At 40.4% G+C, this 13,397-nt stretch overlaps 2 protein-coding genes across 2 annotated transcripts in view; both read right to left on the bottom strand.

Annotated features, from left to right (window-relative positions):
- Window positions 1-13,187, bottom strand: part of LOC135712298 (uncharacterized protein DDB_G0271670) — an 87,679-nt gene extending 74,492 nt beyond the window's left edge. The window contains exon 1 of the mRNA XM_065235266.1: window positions 12,921-13,187. The gene's annotated coding sequence lies outside the window, so the exon portion shown is untranslated. The remainder of the gene's footprint in view (window positions 1-12,920) is intronic.
- LOC135712290 (mitochondrial amidoxime reducing component 2-like) overlaps window positions 1-13,397 on the bottom strand; it is a 141,036-nt gene that overhangs the window by 93,662 nt on the left and 33,977 nt on the right. The window lies entirely within an intron of this gene.

Here is a 13,397-nt window from a genome sequence, read left to right on the forward strand (position 1 = left end):
TTTTGGAATTATCTTGGTTTTGTCTACGCTTATAGATTTTCAAACCAATTCAATAGTCTGGGCTAAAATTTCGGGGATTTCCGCTTATGGTCTCCGGAATTCTCTAGATCGAGTTTTTCTGAGATAAATAGAACTTCTTAAAAGTTTCCACAATTTTGCTAGTACAAAACTCATATTTTTAACGCATTTCATAAATGCCTTTCTATTATTTTTATTATAAACCTGGTTATGGAACAGCTTGGAAAACTCAGGAAACTTCATTTAGTCAACTGAGTAGACACCCTGTGGATAGAGAGAGACGATTAAATGTCAAAACTCTATACAAGGTCGTCAACTTCGAATTGTGCAAAAATTAGAACAAAATCGAAGAAAACAAATCAAGAAGACTGGCAACTAATCATACTGTCGAGCAGTTTTGGGACGACCTTCTACCAGCGATTTTACGGAAATGAAACAATCAATTTCAGATTTTTCAAGCATTTTACAAATAAGACCCTATTTTTTCGAGGTTGTAGAAGAAAAAATATTAAAATATTGTTCCACGTTAAAGTTCAAGTGGTAGGAAACGTCATTTTAAACTGCTCGAATGATGTGATCCACTGTTCCATTTTATCATACGACCGCTATGAGGCAGGCACAATTGCGTCATCTGCAGCTCAAAGGCATTTACCTTCGAACGAATTTGATAGCAAAGATTACATCCTCAGAAGAAAGGTTTGTGTAATTGCTCATTTTGCTATGCGTTGTTTCCACCTTCGCTCAAGTGCAGCGCTACTGTATCTGTCACTTGGATTCTGACAAAGTTGCCAGTCTTCTTGATATGATGTCTTCGACAAAATGTAGGACTATCCTACACACTGCAAGAAGAATGATCAATATTGAAATAAATTCACGTTAAAAAATAGTTTAAAATAGTGACTGATTAAAAGAAAACGTGACTTTAGTGATTTGACCTTAAAAAGTGACTCGCTACCAGCCCTGTAAATATTATATCTCTAACAATCCGCGTTTTATACTGAATTTTATTAGTAACACAGGGTGACTCCTGAAAAATTTGATTTCATCAATTAAAGCTTGCTTCATTTAGAATTCGAACAAACTTTTGCTCATATTGTGGTGCTCCTTGTGGACGGATTTGGAAATTCTTGGCGCCCACGTGTCGGGAATTTTGTCAGCTTCACGTATGTATTTTTGACATTCCGCAAATCGACTGTACTTTGTAAACAATCAACATGGAAGCCGAAAGAAGGGAAAAAATTGTGCCCAGTTATTTGGAAAATCCATTGTGGTCTGCATCTAGGCTAGCTAAACAGCTGAAATTGCCCAGAAATACCGTATGGCGCGTTATCAAACGGTATAAGGAAACATTGACGACGATTCGGAAGCCTCAAGCTAATCGTCGGAGTGGAACTGTCGACCGGAAACTGCGTGGTAAGATTTTGAAGACTATTAAGAGGAATCCCAATCTGTCGGACCATGATTTGGCCAGAAATTTCGGTGCTGCCCATAGTACCGTGAGGAGAACTCGACTCCGGGAAGGAATCAAGTCGTATCGAGCTAGCAAACAGCCAAATCGGACCATAAAACAGAATAGTGTGGCCAAAATCCGTGCGCGGAAGCTATACGACCAGGTGCTGACCAAGTTCGACGGGTGTCTTCTGATGGACGATGAAACCTATGTCAAGGCTGACTTCGGGCAAATCCCAGCTCAAAAATTTTACGTGGCAACGGCTCGGGGGGATGTTCCAGCCAAATTTAAATTTGTTTTTGCCGACAAATTTGCACGAAAATTTATGATTTGGCAGGGCATTTGCAGCTGTGGCAAAAAAACGAAAGTTTTCGTTACAAATAAGACAATGACGTCGGAACTATACCAAAAAGAGTGTCTCCAAAAACGAATTTTGCCGTTCATTCGATCCCACGACCATCCCGTAATGTTTTGGCCAGATTTGGCAAGCTGTCATTACAGCAAAGTCGTTCAAGAATGGTATGCAGAGAAAGGGGTCCAGTTTGTTCCGAAAAACCTTAACCCACCCAACTGCCCCCAGTTCCGCCCTATTGAGAAATACTGGGCAATAATGAAGAGGAGACTCAAGGCAAAGGGAAAGGTTGTCAAAGACATCAATCAGATGAAGACCTGGTGGAATAAGATAGCTAAAACGATGGACGAAGAAGGTGTGCGCCGCCTAATGAGCCGTGTTACAGGAAAAATTCGAGAATTCCTTCGAAACCGTGACGAATAATTTTATCCGTATTTTTTCTTAAAAGTATGAAAAAAACGCTACATTTGTATAAAAAAAGATCTTGAATTCAATGATAAATAACTGAAATACAGGCAATTGTTTTTATTCCAATTCTATCTGAAGCAAGCTTTAGCTTGTTATACATTAGTTACTCGCAAATGAGTTGCTTTAGACATTTTTAGAACTATTGATAGCACACTGCGAGAACCATTAGAGAAAGATTTTTTTCTTATCTGGGGCAAAATTGCTTCAAATGAATTGTTTTACAACTTTGTAGAATATTGCGCTGGTGCATCTCAAATCAGTAAAAAGTTAATATTTTGAACTGGCTAAAACCCAAACGTAATGTGGATAGAAGCGGAATGGAAACGGAAAGTTTGATAGTTGTCACAAACCACATTAAGAAGCCTCACTGAAGTCTATTTGGTTCTAACTTGCCAACTGCCCCTGCCGTTCCACTTCTGCTGTCATTGCGCTTGGACCTTAACCATAGGGGCCAGTCTAATGTCACTTAAGGTGATACTCTAAGGAAGCCTTAGCGTGAAACTTTAAAGGCACAAATGTCAGCTTCCACAAAACATACAAATTTGAAATTGCTACTCTCGGTTTGTAGTAGCACAGCAAGCAAAGAGTAGTAATTTCAAATTTGTATGTTTTGTGGAAGCTGACATTTGTGCCTTTAAAGTTTCACGCTAAGGCTTCCTTAGAGTATCCCCTAAAGAAAATTCCAACAATTTTAAAACTGTCCCGAAGATACCGTACCTAAAATAAACGAACTATGCGCACACATTTATATCTTTCTAAATACGGATTTGGGACCATATCGCTTTATTATTTTCATTGTTATTGAAATTCTTAGCCAGTCGGCTAGTTCATCTCATAGACCGTTGCTCAGCTGTATATAGCCAAACAAAATGAAACAACGTGCCAATTTGGTTTTTCAGATATCGCATTTTGCTAAGAATAATTGAAAAACAGAAGATCCATTGGCCAACATTTAAGCCATTTCCCATATTTAATTATTTTAACTTTAACTTAAGTAAAAAATCTTGCTCACTCATGAGTAGTTTGTTTTCAAAGAACAGAATTTGCTCTCGCTTGTTCGAGATTGTATGCCCTTGAAAAAATCGATGCGACAAAGTGACTGCAAGCTTTCGTTTTCTGTTCAAGACGAGCAGCTTCGCAGCATTCTACACTGAACGAAAACATCCGCATTGCATCGAATGAATATTACATTGCTCGAGCCATTTAACAATATGCTTTCGTATTTCAAATGATTGCCTTATGGTTGAATTCGTCATCAGTCGATGAACATCCATATCAATGTCTTCCAAACAAAGGATGATATTTATTTGAAATACCCATTGGGTATTTTTTCTTGAAAATTTGGGTAGAGGTATTTTAGAGTGTGTTGCTTGGACTGTACTTTCATCGCTGTCAGTTTTTCGAAAGTTGAAAATAATGGCGTCAGCCGAAAAGCAACGTCGCGAATTGATTTTGCGCAAGCACCTGGAAAATCCTCCATCGGGACATCGGAAAAAAAATTCCAAATCGTGCAGTCAACGGTGAGTCCTGTGATTAAACGTTACTACGAAACTCTGAGCATCGAACGGAAGCTGAAATGCGGTCAGAATGGATGTTTTATTAGTGATCAGGATCACAAGCGTGTCGTGAAAGCGATGTGGCCAACAAGTTGAATCTGTCCAAGTCTTTCCTTCAGAGAGCCAAGGACTAGAAGGGACTGCATACGTACAAAGTGCAGAAGGCTCAAAATCGCGACGAACGGCAAAATACGGTGGGAAAGTCAATGGACCCGGAAACTGTACACCCAGATGCTGACGAAGCCTCATTTTCTCACCATGGATGATGAGACTTACGTCAAGGCGGACTTCCGGCAGCTTCCGGGGCTACTGTTCTTCACCGCCCAGCACAAGTTTGATGCTTCTAAGGAAGTAAGGAAGCAGAAACTTTCAAAGTTTGCCAAGAAATACATAATTTGGCAAGCGATCTGCTCATGTGGCAAACGGAGTGCGCCGTTCGTGACTACCGGGACTGTAAACGGGGAGATCTACCTCAAGGAGTGTCTACAGAAGCGTCTGCTTCCTCCGTTGAAGCAATGCGAGGGCCCTACGATCTTCTGGCCGGATCTAGCTTGGTGCCACTATTCAAATGTTGTCCTGGAGCGGTACGAAGCCAACGGGGTCACCCCAACGCACCGGAACTAAGGCCCATCGAAAAATACTGGGCTATTATGAAGCGGGTACTACGGAAGCATCCCAAGGAGGTCAAATCTGAGGATGACATGAACAAAAAGTGGGTTTCCGTACAGAAGAAGCTGCAGCCAGATGTTGTACGGAACCTAATGAGTGGAGTTAAGCTAAAGGTGCAAGAGTACGCTTATGGTATTGAAGTTGAATGAAATAAGTATGCCAAAAGCTTACTAATGGGTTATATTGTATTGTCTGAAAGTTTGAAAAGGATCGGTCAACTAGGGAATTTTCTACACCGTTTTTTCCGTGATGCAATTTGATGTGGGACACCCTTTACAGCACTCAGAGGACAACAATTTAAGAATAGTACGACATGCATTATTCGATTGTTTACATTTCTAGGCTGAATAGTCATGATCAGTCATTCCATAACGGATTAAAAAAAATTGTCTTTGGTAGAGGAAACTTCCACCATCACGAAATAGACAACCTTCGCTTTTCACGCTTTACCCATGTTCGTACCAGCTTTAATAGCGATGGCTATGCTTTAACCTCGTTTGTCAGCTCAGATCAGCAAATGACGTTCGACAGAATTATTAACATCATCGTTTTGGATGATTTGCGCTATGCGGCTGAACCAATACCATCTTCTTCTTCTTATTCGCAGCTTATTGCTTAGCGCATATTAGCTTATTGCGTGGTCTCAACTTAGTGTTCTAAATGCACTTCCACAGTTATTAATTGAGAGCTTTCGATGCCAATACCAATGCATGAATTTGTATATTGTGTGGCAAGCACAATGATACCATAGAGGTAACTCTAAGACTAGTAGGTCCCGAAGAAACGTGCTCAACTTTTTGGCTCAGCTCTGGTACTATCTTCGGTCCCAAGCTAATCGATTCACCCATCGAAACATAGGAAAATCCACTAACCCCCCATTTTATCTGTTAAACTTTCATAGCGAATCAAAACAAACATTGTGTAGTACTAGAATTTCGACTAAAATGTTGTACGTTAATTGTTTGCTTGGGACCAAAAGGCTAGTCAAGTAGTGAGCCAATTTAAAATCGTTAGTTTCGTATTGTTTGTTGATGATACTCTAAGCCAAGGGAAGTCGAGAAAATTTCAACCCGAAAGATTTCCTCGACCGGACCGGGAATCGAATTTGCCGCCTCCGGCTTGGTAATGCCATAGAGGTAACTCTAAGGCTAGAAGGTTCCGAAGAAACGTGCTCAACTTTTTGACTCAGCTCCGGTACTCATTTTATCTGTCAAACTTTCATAACAAACCAAAACCAACATAGTGTTGTACTTGAATTTCGACTAGAATGGGGTACTTTAATCGATTTGCTTGGGACCTATAGGCTAGTCAAGTAGTGAGCCAATTTAAAATCATTAGTTTCCACCGGTTGGTAATACCAACAATCGATACGAAACTAACGATTTTAAATTGGCTCACTACTTGACTAGCCTATTGGTCCCAAGCAAACGATTAACGTACCCCATTCTAGTCGAAATTCTAGTACTACGCAATGTTTGTTTTGATTCGCTATGAAAGTTTGACAGATAAAATGATGGGTTAGTGGAATTTCCTATGTTTCGAGGGGTGAATCGATTAGCTTGGGACCGAAGAGAGTACCAGAGCTGAGCCAAAAAGTTGAGCACGTTATTTCGGGACCATCTAGTCTTAGAGTTACCTCTATGGTAATACCGTGCCTTTACTAACTAGGCTATGAGGCCCCAATCCAGCATTTTACGAGCGGTGATGGCCGCCACAATCTAGCTGAGTTTCTGGTAGGGAACATTCGATTTGATGTTTGGGTTATGTCGTTTGACGTATAAACGATCAAATTTAACCGTTTACAGGTCAAACGACACAAGCCAAACTTCAAATCATATGTTCCCACCAGAAACTCAACCAGATTGTGGCGGCCATGAACGCTCGTAAAATGCTGGATACCATATAAATTTCAATATGGGATGACAATCATTCTACGCAGAGCATTAAGAATTTCAATTGAAATCCTTTCGCTTCTCGTATAAATCTTCTTCTTCTTCTTCTTCTTCTTCTTCTTCGCATTTCAAGCTTATTGCATATCGCATATTAGCTTATTGCGTGCTCTCAACTTAGTGTTCTAGATGCACTTCCACAGCTATTAATTGAGAGCTTTCGATGCCTGTACCATTTTTGCATTGGTATAATTGTGTGACAAATCCAATCATACTTCTATGCCCAGGGAATCCAAGGAACACATCTTAGTCCTTGTTACTTTTTATGCCTTGTTGATAGTGACAAGACTCGGCTTTGTCTACCGAGGATGATCTTTAAACAAGGAAAAAAATGAGTTAGTTGTCTTCATCTATGTGATTCCTAATCTTCTATTCGTTGTTCCCTAGTTTGAAGTGGTTAAGACTAGGGTTCTGATGCATGGTCATTATCGGTGTCATACCTTAATTTTGTTGCTAAGGAATCCAATTTTGATTGACAAAGGGGCGCGCCTTTGGAGGGTGTTTCAACACTCCGAAGGGTATAAATAGCGGGACCTTTCAATTAGAGTCGGATCCTTGCGATAAATGCAAGAGTGACAACTGTAAAAAAATCGAATACTTCATCATTTCTCAATAGTGATGGAGTAATACGACATGCACTAAACTAAGGACACGGGATATACTACAATAGATCAATTTACTGGTCGCAGTAGTGTTAGGTCCCGAACAGAGGAAAAAAAATGCCCAGGGAAGTCGAGAAATTTTCCAATCCGAAAAATGCCTAGACCGAGCCGGGAATTGAACCCAGCCACCTCCAGCATGGTCTTGCTTTGTAGCTTACCGACTGATCTAAGGGGGCCCCCTCGTATCAATGTTCATCCTGCATTGGAGAGGAGCATCATCTGATTTCAAAACAACCGTCGAAGTTTTGATTTGATTGATTTAAGGTTTCGTTCGAACAGAGGATGATGTTTTGGTACAGTGTAGCTCCTCAGTCGGCGTCTACAAACACATTTTCAATCATTTGCATCTCTTTGTCGCGTCGCTTCATTCGTCTTTCTATCAAGCTTCGGTGAAGCGGACGAGTGAAAGAGCGCTCGACTGTGATAGTTTCGTCCTTCATGAAACACATAAACCGAAGCTGCATGATGTTTATGACGGAAAATGAAAGTATATATTTAAAGCATTTCTCACGTGAAAACAGTTGAAAATTATACGTAACAGGTTGAATTTATCTTCCTTTCCAAATTTATCCCCAAGACGACCAAGAAACGACCGTTGATTTGACGTAGAATTACGTGCTCGGTATCAATATTTGGCGACTGTGTCAGGGAAATCACATGTTTGCACGCAATCGGTGATTAAGAACGCAATTCCAACAGCTGAACATTTGTGCAATTTTCAATGGTGACCTATTGAAAATTGATAGTGGCTGGTTTTCTCATTGGGATGCGAGCTCTGACCAAACTTTTTCTGCCGATTGAACCACCTTCCAGCAGCATTGTCGTATCGTGGAGCGATATTGTGCGTGATGAAAAAAGAAGAGCTGCAGTACTTCTCGGTTACTCGGAATTACCGGCGAATCTGGTAATGGGCTGACCGATCAACCACTTTTCCGTATCACTTCTCAACTCCATGGCAACTGCATTGAGGTAAAAAAAAATCTGGCAAAGCATACTATGATATATGTCCTATCAGCATACCTGCTTTCCTGCTCAAAGCAAGGTTTATCTGCAATCTGAGTTCCGAAAGCCAATTTCTGTTTTCTGAAGCATCAAATTGACTTGCAGCCTTCAACAAAGTTGTTTATTATAGTTTTAAGTATAACATATTTTAATTTCATGCTAATCGGTTAATTAAGAAAAAAGTTAGAATGATTTAAGTTGGTCATCATTTTGTCCCATACTAATTTGATGAAAATCCCGAACAAAATTGAAATCGTTGTCGCGACCTCTGAACGCTGACCAATTTAGCTGATTCTTTCCACAGCTGTTTGTTTTTGTGTTATGAACTGAATTAGGGGGCGGCCCATCAAAAATCAATCTTTTTCCAGAACGAAACACCCTGGTGCTCATTTTAGCAGTTTCGTAGGAAAATTTCCAATCGATTGGCTCGTATAAAATTAAAATCCATCCACTATTGACAGAGTTATAAGTGGTCAAAACCTGACCACATTTCGTGGCGTGGTCGATTTTGGTTTTTTGGAATGGCATCCCCAATATGTTGCCGAAAGACGTAATCCCACGTCAAAAAATTTACTAAAACGGTACATAACGAACCATAAACAAATTGAAAGAGCAGTGACAGAGTGTCGGAGCATGGGATTGAACGCCATAAAGAGTTTTCGTTTCAACTCGATAATCACCGTTACTTTCATTGAAAGTGATGAGAAAAGCAACGACGAAAAAATTCACATTCTTTTTCGTTTTCGTTTCGTGCTGATAGTCTAGCTAGGCATTAAAGGAATGATGCGTTAAACACGATGTGTGAGATGAATAAAACTCAAGTTTATTTTAGAGCTTCGGAAATGTGGCGCCCGGTGATCACAAATTCTTGCCAGATATGCGAAATATTATGAATTCCATGAATTAAATCACCATCGTAAGCTGATCCTTTTGTATTAATGACCATTGCAGTCATGAAATTATCATCAAGATCCTGAATGATGGAGTTGCCTTGACAGGAGTAATGTCACAATCATCCTTACACTACCGATCATAAGTATAAGGACACCCCCAAAAAACCGTGCAAATATGTTTTGTTCAATGATCTCTCATTTTACGTTCAATTTTCGATCTCCAAAGGTTATTTGAATGGTATTAATGGTATAGCATAAGTGTTCTACTACTAATTTTATTTCAAAATTTGGCCAACCCAATTCCGAGAAAATCAGTCACGATTCTTCAGAGTAAATTTTGAAAAATATGGTAACACAAAATTTTAAAATTATATTGAACGATTTGCCTACGAGGAAAGTTCCATTCAATACCTTTCAAATGATCTAAAGAGATCGAAAATTTGAAATATGAACATAACAAATTTATCATGTTTTTTTTGGGGTGTCCTTAAACTTATGATCGGGAGTGTAAATCTTACATCTCACTGTATCCAGTTAACTATGACATCATTGCTCTGATCATTACCAACAAGTAGTCAAAATCACCTCACTTACACATTTATCGCCTTTGTATGTACATGAAAGTGGACGGTTCCGGCGTTCACGCCAAAGTCACGAGTTCAAATCTCATCCCCGGATAAGTCACAAATGAGGAATGAGTTTTTTAAATGGTTATAAAAATAAAAAAAATAAGCCAGAATTTTCTAACTCATGAAAAATGCTGAAACTGAGAGAGAGAGTTTCCCAACAAACATCGGATGCAGAATAGGAGCTTGTTTGGGCAAAAACATGTTTCTTAAGCTACAAAATGGCTCGTTGGGTTGTTTTTTTCCACAATAAGCAGAGGCATTTTTTTTACAAACGAGAAATTTCTCCAACAAATAAGGGAACATCCATAAATGACATAGTAATTGAAGTGGAAGAGGTGTTTTTTAGAAATTGAGAAAAATAATCAAAAATAGCTTGATTTTCGAAACGGTCGATCAACGAAATATTTTGATTACACGCTAAAACGGCCAACCATTCATTTATTTCATTTCATTGATAAGCCTATCCAAGCAACAATTTTGGGTTTTATAAGGGTTTTGGAGACCATGAATTAGACTTGTAGCATGCTTTAAAACCTCGATAAAACTTGCAATGTTACTTGGGTAGTGACGTAGAAGGGTCGATGGTTGAAAATGTTCAAACCAAAGCTAGGCCTTACTGCTTGAGACAGGGCCGATGATTTGTTTTGAATTTATTTGACGTTGCGAAAAGGCTTAGCAAAGGGCGTACCATTTCTGATGACAAGCACATCCCAACAAACATTGAAAGCGGAATAAGAGCTTATTCAGGCAAAAATATGCTTCTTCAGCTAAGAAATAGCTTATTCAGCCCTTAATCAGCACAAATTGTTTGTTGGGATTGGCTTAACAAAAAGGGCCTTTCCATTGAAAGATTCTCAAAAAAAAGGCTTATTAATTTATGAAATTAAATTGTTATCGATTTTCATATATTTTTGAAAGCTTTTCACATATTTTAGATACTGAGGTACAGTTACTATTGTTATTGTGAACAATATTAATGCCTTGAATACTTAAATTTTTCTTAAATATGAATTGAATAGTGGCGGAAAAATTTAACATTCATTTTCTGGTTTGTTTACGTTTTGGACATAGGCCCATTTCAAATGTTACTCTTGAAATATCAGTTTTTATTGTGCAGATTACGCATTGTTCAACGAAACATTAAATAGCAGGATATTTAGCCGATATATTTTAAATTAAAGCCATTAAAGACGTTTTCCCTACATGAGAAATTTTTCTGACTGCTGAGAAAAAAATATCATCAATGAGAAATGCTTCACATTATTTAAAAATTTCGATTTGTGACTAGTTTTTCTTAAATATTTGTATCGTTAACCACATTTCAAACCTCTTTCTTCCTTTTTCCCATTCAAAAAATTGTAAATCTCCACTAACCTCGAGACAACCGCGAGTACTCGGTCCAGTTCTTTTAACTTTAAATATAAGACAGTAATAACGGAAATCATAACGCGGCTCTGTAAAGTTTATTCGATTGAGCCTGTACAAATAAAGTAATTATAAAAAAAATCCTGAAAGTTGAACTTCTCATAGAACGAGTAATTCTCCGATTCAATCATCAAAAACTAGACTTCCTTAAGGGTCTGTTCATAAACCACGTAGACACTTTAGGGGTAACGAGATGGGGGGGGGGGGGGTATTTGGCAAATGTCACTGGTAATAACAAGCTTAAATGTGTATGGGCGATTGTATTGGCGCAGTAAGGAGCCATCTCAAAAACGGTCTACGTAGCTAATGGACAGCCCCATGCTGAATGCAGCTGGGTTCAATTCCCGATCCGGTCTAGGAATTTTTCGGGTTGACAACTTTCTCGACTTCCCTAGGACTTGAGTATGATTGTACCTGCCACACAATTCTACTAATGCAAAAATGGTGCAGGCAACCCAAATTTGAGTAGACTTCACCAAGAGCGGTCAAAACTGAACCTACCTAAACATGGGTTAACTAAGTTTTGGGAGTGACAGGTTGACAAATAAACAACATCGACCAAAATCCGACTGTCATCTTGTCACACTCAACTTAGTTTACTCATTTTTTGGTAGGTTCAGTTTTGACCAACCTAGATAGGTTCTACTCAAATTTGGGTAGTTGTCAAATAGCGTGTAGAAAGCTCTCTACGTGGAAGCCGGCGTAAACGTCCCACTGGGGACGTAATAAAGCCAAAACAAGAAAAAGAAGAACGCTCCCAAAATATTCCACTCACTGATCGACTAGGATCAACCCCTTTCCCAACTCACTCTCGGTGACCTTGTGAGTGCGAAAACTTTTCGGTCCACACCAGCTGCGAATGCATGCAATCCGAAAGTGAACACACGAATGTCACTCAGCATGGCAACGCAGCGTGCGCTGAAAGAAGGAAGTCTCGGTGGACCCGCCGGACGAGAGTGGAGGTTGTGAGGAACTGGTCTCCCTCATTCCGCACATAGGAAAACTGGCATTCGATTACGCCAGTCTCGGGTGCCAGTGCTGTTAGGGTGGACGCGTGCGGAAATGTCTTCTCATACACGGCTGCGAGACTGTTTCACATGGGTCCGTAACTGGTACGACCTTGACGAAATCAGGGCATCCCTCCCGGTTGTGTTACGTACGTACTTACGGACTTCAGGTTGACGCTACCGGGGAGGAAGACGAAGGCGGACTAATTTCGAACTGGAAGTTTAGCACATGCACGAAAGGACCGCACAGACAGCAGAAAGTCAGCAAAGCGAACCAAAACGTGTTGTACCCAATTGCGGTAACGAAATTGAAAGTTGTATAATACTCTGAAATCGCTATTAGCAAATCCATTCACATCATATGAGTGCGCGCTGTGGCGTTGTTCGGGCGGTTGGTTGGTCGGTTGGTTGGTTGGGTATCCTCTCGAACAACCCTCGCAAGGGTTTCGAAATCAACGACGGCGGTTGGTTGGGTGGCACACGCCGTCCTCCTCCATCTCACTCTCTCCTTGGTGATTGGCACGGGCTCTCTCTCTATCTCTCTCTCGCTCTACCTCGGCTCACTTGATCTTCTCACTTAGTCCCTCTCGCTCTCACTCACTCACGGACTCCAAGGCTGCTTGCTCCTTGGACTTTTTTCAAAAAAAAAAAAAAAAAATCACTCAGATCGTCCAAATCGATTCCAAACTCAAGTCACTTTTCGAACCTTCAACTGTCTTCTTCAACGAAATTCCAAAAAAAAAACTTCAGAATAACCGTACACCACGGAACACCAGGATCCTCCCCCAGAGGAAAACCCCGCGAACTTTGACCCGCTGCCTGTGACCAAACCAAACTTACATTGATTTCCGTTTCTTCTCCAACCGAGAGGGCGGCTCGGGAAAAGGCAACTTGCTCGCTAGAGAGACACTTCAAGAGTAATCCAGTCAGCGGCAGCGTCGATCGATCTCGGCTCCACACACTTGAAAACTTCACCACCCGGGCGCACACACGGGGCTTCGGCTTTTCGACAACGACGACGGCAATGCGATATTTGAACTCAACACCACACAGTCTCTGCTAGATCTTAAAACCTCAGCTAGTAGAGCAACTAAACGGCGAACGGACGGCGCGAATAATAATCGTTTGTAAACAAGCAACAATATGCTATATATTGCCACTAGTTTTGCGATCGGGCAGTGGTCGGCTTCGTTCTATCTCCACCTGGGCTAGGGGTGGTCGGGAGCTTTCACGATCGGAGCTTTTCCCTCACGCAGAAAGCTCCTCCATTTCTCACCCCCACAAGTCGGTCTCTCGCTCTCTCTCGCACACAGAAAA

This window comes from Ochlerotatus camptorhynchus, unplaced genomic scaffold (assembly GCF_037179485.1).
Source record: "Ochlerotatus camptorhynchus isolate MF236.1 unplaced genomic scaffold, CSIRO-AGI_Acam_v1.1 ptg000467l, whole genome shotgun sequence".
In the NCBI taxonomy this organism is placed as follows: Eukaryota; Metazoa; Arthropoda; class Insecta; order Diptera; family Culicidae; genus Ochlerotatus; species Ochlerotatus camptorhynchus.